General features: G+C 42.2%; 1 long non-coding RNA gene across 1 annotated transcript; it reads right to left on the bottom strand.

Annotated features, from left to right (window-relative positions):
* Positions 1-3,103: 3,103 nt before the first annotated feature.
* Positions 3,104-4,360, bottom strand: LOC147899338 (uncharacterized). Its single transcript, XR_015541395.1, has 4 exons — positions 4,266-4,360; positions 3,584-3,802; positions 3,420-3,461; positions 3,104-3,168 (listed from the first exon to the last, which is right to left on the bottom strand). It is a non-coding gene; the product is annotated as an uncharacterized LOC147899338 (long non-coding RNA).
* Positions 4,361-7,417: the final 3,057 nt, after the last annotated feature.

Raw genomic sequence — 7,417 nt, forward strand, 5'->3', positions numbered from 1 at the left:
GTGACAAAATAATGACAGCCTCCAATAGATGCAGCTTTAGTAGTCCACACATCAGAGTGGATTAATTCCAATGGGTTCTTACTCTCTTGAACATGCCTAGGAAATGGTTTCCTTGCCTGTTTTTCAAATTGACAGGCTTCACATACCTTATGCATTTCTGTAACCTTGAATTTAGGCAATCCTGCAACAATATTTTGGGCCTGCATTGATTTAAGTCGCTGTACATTAACATGACTAATGCGTTTATGCCAGATATCAATATCTGCAACTACACCGGTCCCATGTGCAAACATTGTTGCACTCAATTTAGACATGTCTGCATCCAACGTAAACATCCTGCCCTTCTTCTTTCCTTTTGCTATCAAGCGACCGTTATTTTTCATATCCTCAACAAAGCATTCATGAGGATTAAATCTGACATGCAAGCCCTGCTCAACCATTTGACATGAAATACGTCAAACAAGTATTTCTTTTTCCCATCCTGCATAGACAAAGGAATTTTACCAATCTGCACAATAGGATGTGCAGTATCATCACCAGTCTCTTTCCATTTTCCTTGCATCCTGCATCCATTCTGCATGACTTGTCATGTGGTTTGACGCACCTGAGTCAACGTACCACACATCATTGCTTTCTTTTGCACTTGTCACAGAATTGGTCATGTGCTGCACCATAAACAGATGCTCATTTCTGTCATCACCCTGTCTACTAGAAGATGCATCATTCCCTTGCTGCAATTTTCCATTCATGATGTCATTCTGCTTTTTGTAGCAGTCTTTTGCCATATGACCCATTTTACCACAGTAGTAGCATTCAACACTGCTGTTTGCATTTTGGCCTCTCTGCCATCCACCACGACCTCTTTGGCTCCCCCTGCCTCTAGAGTTACCACGTCCTCCTCCATAGGATTGGTTTTCTTGAGTTTGCTGCATATTCTGATTTCTACCACGGCCTCCAGATCGGCCTCCTCTACCTCTGCCTCTACCTCTTCTAGCATTTGAGTAGAAGACAGTTTCTTTTGAAGTTCCTCCTGAACAAGATGCACCACCATTTCTCTGCTCTTCAGAAATTAGAAGAGCAAACAACTCCTCAAAATCAGGAAATTTTTCACGGACACTGTGCATAATCCTTTCCTAGACCATTCAAGGTCACAGAAACTAGATCATCATCTTCCACTGGCGACCCAATGGAAGCAAGTGCATCTGCAATTTTCTTCACCTTCATGTGGTAGTCATTGATGCTCATATTTTCTCTCTACACATTGTGCAACTCGTGCTTGAGCTGCATTTTCCTGGCTTGCGTATTTGTGCTGTACATTTTTGCCAAAGTATCCCATGCCTCCTTTGGCGTACTTGCATCCTGAATATGCACAATCATAGAATCTGAAATACTGATAGATAGCCAGTACATAACTTTTCTGGCTCTCTCATGCCATCCTTTAAATGCCTGCATTTCCTGTTGATTGGGAACATTAGGAAGAACTGGTTCTTCTTCATTTCCTATAATGAACTCCCAATAGCCTTTTCCCATAAGGAAATTTGTCATTCTAAACTTCCATGCCTGGAAGTTGTTTTTGTCAAGCTTTTCAGTGACAATCTATGAAAGAGAATCAGACGCCATTACAAAACACTGCAAAATATTCTGTCACTGCAAAAAACACAACTTCTGCCTCACACGGGCAAATCTGCAAAACTGACGAAAGTGGTATTTGATCACACAGTCACTTCCTAGTGACGATTTTGCATCAATAGGCAATAAGGATGATTCTATAACTCCCAATATCTCTGTGCACAGGCATATGATGCAATTTCTGCGGTAACTTTTCACCGACTTGTAGAGCAGTGGTCGCACAGCAAAAACAGGGCCTTTTTCTGAGTGCCTGCGAAGAACTTCCGCCTTCAAAACGGGCCCCGAAATGACCTCGAATCAGAAAAATAAAGTCACCCAGGGCTTTGCCTTGTCCCTGACCCGCAGCATATTCTGCCCTCTTGCCATATCGCGAAGGGCGTCTCAATCTGAGACAGTGCACTCTTGCACTTCCGGCTGTGCTACTTGCAGAGATTTGCTCCCAAACTCGAGAAAGGAAAGCAACATTGGTCCTCTTACCAGGACACCGTGAACTTGGTTTGCTTTCTTGAGCTCCTTACCATGAACCAGGCTCTGATACCATGTGAAGATAGTGGGAGAGAGGGAAGGAGTCTCACTTGCGGCTTTCTCACATACACAATGGGGGAATACACACAAAGGTGGAGGCTGAAAACAGTTTTCCTCTTCTTAGTTGTGAAAGCCAAAAGAACTCTAGTACAAAGAAATAGAAGAACCCTATATGTGGGTCTCAAACCAAACTTAACTAACTAAGGTGGCATACTAACTGAGCCACGAACTAGAGTACATAAGGATAGCTGTCATCCAGCTATTATTCATGGGCGGTGTACCAACCGCATCTGCAGCTAACAAGTTGGTGACATAAATGCACAACGGTCACCCTGGCATATCACGAGTGGAGCTCGATATCTCAACACTTTTTCGCTCACATTTAAATTCCTTTTTCCATCACACTTAAATTCGTTTCACACACTCTTCGCTCATCATGAAGCTTAATTGAAAACTTGATTAGTTCCACCTTGTATTTCCAAACATGGAAGATAATAAAGAATTCACACCTGACAACGTTCCTGAACTCACATCATCTACATATTGTGTTCACTAGTTTGTCCGCCTATAACGCAATTTGTCAGCATGAAAATCTTGGATAGCATCTGCTGCTGCTTTTAATTCACTAAAGAGGTTTCGTTCGTGGCTTGCAGATGGCTCATTTTGTTTCAGAGCTTGGTGTTAATATCTTAAAAATCTCTACTTGTGTTGCCTTTCAGCTCACAATGCCAGCTGTCCTAATGTCAATATAAGTATGAAAGTGTCCTATTGTGGGTATTTCAAATTCCCCTTCATTGATATTCCTGTTATCCACTTCTGCTTCAGGATATTACATTTGAAGCATGAAAACCTTTAATGACTTCAAAAAACCCAAACACCCCACACACAAACACAACTTGTACACAGATATTAATAGAGCATAGACACTTAGAAGGGACAGCCCATACCAACCTGCTTTTGAGCTGTCCTCACCTAAGCTCAAATGGATATTTCCATTTGCCTCCATGAGTGCAGCTGCAATTTGCAAGCCAAGCAAAAGCAAATAAGTAGCCCTCAGCAAATATATACATCATATCAAGACCAGATATCTTTGATGGCAATTTCATCAAGACAACGATAAAAGGCATTCATTTTGTTCTGGTTGTCTTATTCATGTCCACATAAGCATATAGACAATCAGCTGTGCATTCAAGTCACATGTAAGCTCAACATTGCAACTGGTTGATAAACCAATCTGCAAGCATCTCGGTAAAGATCAAGTTCACCTAGTTTATCGACATTGTTGTCATCTTCTTCGTCCTCTGAACCTACAGCCAATGACACCACTAGTGAGTCTTAACATCATAAATTTCTTTCTAGACACCAAAGACATCTGCAATTTTTTCTACATTACTTGCCGCTTAAAAGATGCATGTCAACCAAACATTACCATCCAATTTCTCTTCCTCCTGATCCTCATCCCCATGTGACTCTACACGCAAAAGCTCAGGCACAGCACGCTTCCTTGGGGCCTTCTTTTGACCAGATGGACTAAACACAGGGAGCAGATCAGAAGATTTCACTCGTCGCTCATGTTCCCTTTGTTTGTATGCCTTGGTCAAAGCTGTTTAGTGGCAGGTTGAACGCCCTCCATCAAATCAAGTTGTCCCTGTGCATACGTCACATAAGGAAAGTTTGCAGCACCACTTTACAAGGACGCATGAGCTCGGTGAGTTTGTTCTCGTCCACCTTGTTGCCATGGGCAAGATCTACATCACCAAGATTCCTCAATGACGTGCAGTGTCCTTGTAATTTGCCCCATGCTAGTTTCAATAAAAGAACATTTGTACCACAAGGCTCTAGCTAGATTGAGTGAGGATTTAGAGGGACCTATATGTAGAACAAATTGAAGTTCTATGAGGGCTAGTGCACACGCACCAAAGAATGTGCACTAGGTGCGCAGTTCGTGTGATGAAAGGCTAATTATACATGTGAAAAAAAGAAAATCCTGACAACAAAGATTGTACGCTTGCCTTTGCCATTTAAGATCTTCCAGTAGAGCTTTGAAAATTTTATGTTTTTGTTTTGTTTTAATAAACCTCCTGAAAGGCTTCCTAAATAGTTCAGATCACCTGAAATTTTGAGAGATCAAGGATAGAGTCAAAATCTTCCTGTGTAAGAGAGTACTCTTCCATGAAGTTAATTACATTTTGCACAGCTTTCTCCTGCAAAACACAAAATGTTTGATTTTTAACGAGATACTTGCAGAAAGAAGAAAATGCAAGCTCATATGCAGAAAGAACAAAATGCAAGCTCATATGTATAAAACAAGGATTAAAGTACCAGTATCACAACCAAAAACATGTGTCAAATGCGCCAAAAACCAAATGATTAAGTGCCTTTCATAAATCTAAATGTTACAAACCTCTACTACCAGGACCATCTTGCAAGAATGGCTTGATGCTATTTCCTTACGATTTGAAAATCATAACAGCAAAACTGATGACAGAAAAACTCAAACAATGTGCCTGCTTTATCAAATACCATTGCCTTACCTCCTCACCTGTAACCGGCCTTCGGGATCCCCAAAGGGCGGTGAACAGTTAATATAACCAGCGAATACCATGATTTCAGCCGCTTAGAGAATTATTACAGCCAACAAGACAATAATAACAGCCAACAAATAAATAACAGAAACCAAAATTAGGAGCTAGATTGCCCCTATCTGCACCCGACACCAGATTGGCCCTAAACTTAGGGCCCCTTTCGGTATTTCTTTATATTTTATTCAAAAGGCTTGCAAATACAAGAATAGCACCACAGACAGCCAACTGAATAATCAGATCACAAGCACTTCCATCCTACTATGCAATCACAAAAAAAGGCATCCCAGTCCAGTGCAACATTCCATGGCAGCCCTTCTTCCGAATCTGGCTGAGGGTTATAACCTAGCAAGACAAAGGCCAGCAAAACAATTCAATCTATCTTGGTAGCTCTGAATACCCATCAAGGGAGTCCTAGCAAGACAAAGGCCAGCAAAACAACCCCACCTAGCTGCACCTAGCAAACGGAAAGGCTAGCTGCACAAAGCAAAAGGATCTGAAGGTTCTGAGGCAATAGGAAAACTCCCGGAAAGCAATCAACCGATCGGAAAGCTCGGGAAACCCTGGGAAAATCAGCAAGCATGGAAAAACGATATTCCCTGGCAAGATCTCTGGCATGCTAGCGGGTGAAAATCAATGAAAGCAACCTTGGAAAACCTGCTGGAAGAGAATCACCAAGTCTGGAAGCAAATCGAGTTGCTTGGAAGCTCCAAACTACCTCAAAAAAGTGCGATTTTCATAGGCACTTGGCTTGGAAAGCTCCTGGAAGAAGTTCAAATCAGATTTGAGCCTCTAGGAAGGCATGAACAGTAGGCATGCAGCAAAAACGAATTTCTTTTTTGAGCTTCTGGCAGCCCTGGCAGCCCACCAACAGCCCATAGACTGCCCTGGTTCAGGACCACTTTGCTGAAAGTGCAAACATTCCACTCTGTAACTCAGCAAGAACAGTCCCAAAAATATCGAAGTGGACTGTCAAGGATCATACACCAGGAGATTGATGATATAAATTTGCCGAAAACAATTACTTTGGCAAATAGGAATCTCCGAGACAGGAGGTATGAAAAGAAAAAAATAGACCTCCATCTCAAAAGAAGAGGGACAGGTTTCGGTGAGACTGAGGGACAGGTTTCGGCCGAATAAACCGAGATTCTTTCCAGGTAGTAAACCAAGTCCCCAACTTCACAAGAGGCAAGAAAATAGAACAACAAAGTAATTCAGCCCCACCATACAAGTGGATTGATAGGGAGATGGTGCAAAAATATAGGAAAGAAGGTTTGTGCATCAGACTTGACGGGGCTCATAAATCTTTGAATTGTCCATTCCATAAAATTGAAGGAATATCCCAACAAAACAAGAGGCTGAAAAGGGAAGGCACAGGCGAAGGAGATGCATGAGGGTGTGAAGGAGAATGATCCAGCCCACACTCTTCTAAAGCCTTGGGGGAGGTGTTGGTCACGAACCAGCCCTATTACCTGATAGGGATCTTGCAAGGAGTGCTACTACAGCTTTTAGATTATTCACTTGTTCTCAGTGAGAGCAAGCTGAGAGTTCCTTTGCAGCGGTACTTGGATCATTTGGCTTTTTTAGTAGGTCCGTTGGCTGATGTGGATGTCATTTTGGGAGAATCGTGGCATTATCAAACTCAGCTAGCGTATGATTGTCAAGAGAAGACGGTGTCACTTTCAAAATCCGGGACGTGGCATCACTATTACAGCCAAAGTCACAAGGAGTCTTATTCCTATGGTGAGCCATGTCCACGTACTGAGAGTTTTAAGAATGCTATTTATTCTTACTTGATTTATGAGATCAAATCAAATAAGGAAAGGAATGAGGATAGCTTGACTACAAAGAGGAGACAACATTTAGAGCACCATCATGATTGCTTTCCAAGGGATTTGCCTAACATTTTACCACCTAAGAGGCCCGAGGACTTATCCACATTTTAAGGGAAAAGCACAAGACAAGTAGCAACCCATTTAATGAAGGACCCACCTGGAGTTAGAAGCACTAAAGGTGCCTTCCTTCATGGAGAAAAGCACATAGAAAGCCCATGTTTTTGAAAAAGCCTAGCTTTCTAGGAGAAATCGCCTATTCTAGGAAAGAAGGCAGGCCCAGCTTTTAGAAAGCACATGCTTTCTAGCCGGCTTCTCTAGTCCATAAATTAAGGGCCTCTAGGCTCTTAATAGTATTGAGAATTGTACCCTTGTACAAAGAGATTTCTATCCGGTCTAGTATTGGTGAGGTAAAGCAAACTCCCCACCATGCGTCGATACAGTGATGAATCAACCGGCTGAGATGGATCATGCACACTCAGCTTCAGACCAGCTTCCATGGGAGTCACTGCTACTTTGCAATCTTCCATCTAAAAGCGTTTGAGTAGCTTTCTGCAATATTTCTCTTGTGAGATAAAGATACAGCTCTTTCCTTGCTTCACCTCAATCCCAAAAAAGTAATGAAGTATGCCTAGGTCCGTCATCTCGAACTCCTCCATGAGAAGTCCCTTGACCTGAGCAATCTTCTTCGTATGATCCCCTGTAATGATGAGGTCATCGACATATAGGATCAATACCAGCCGCAAATCCCCCTCTGTGTCGAGATAAAGATTTGCTTTTGATGGACTCCGCTGAAACCCAGTCTTCTGAAAGAAAACAAATTAAGGGGCTTTGACCGAGGGTCAAGGT

Source organism: Dipteris shenzhenensis, chromosome 8 (genome assembly GCF_047967505.1).
Source record: "Dipteris shenzhenensis isolate YYH24624 ecotype China chromosome 8, Dip_SZ_1.0, whole genome shotgun sequence".
NCBI lineage: Eukaryota > Viridiplantae > Streptophyta > Polypodiopsida > Gleicheniales > Dipteridaceae > Dipteris > Dipteris shenzhenensis.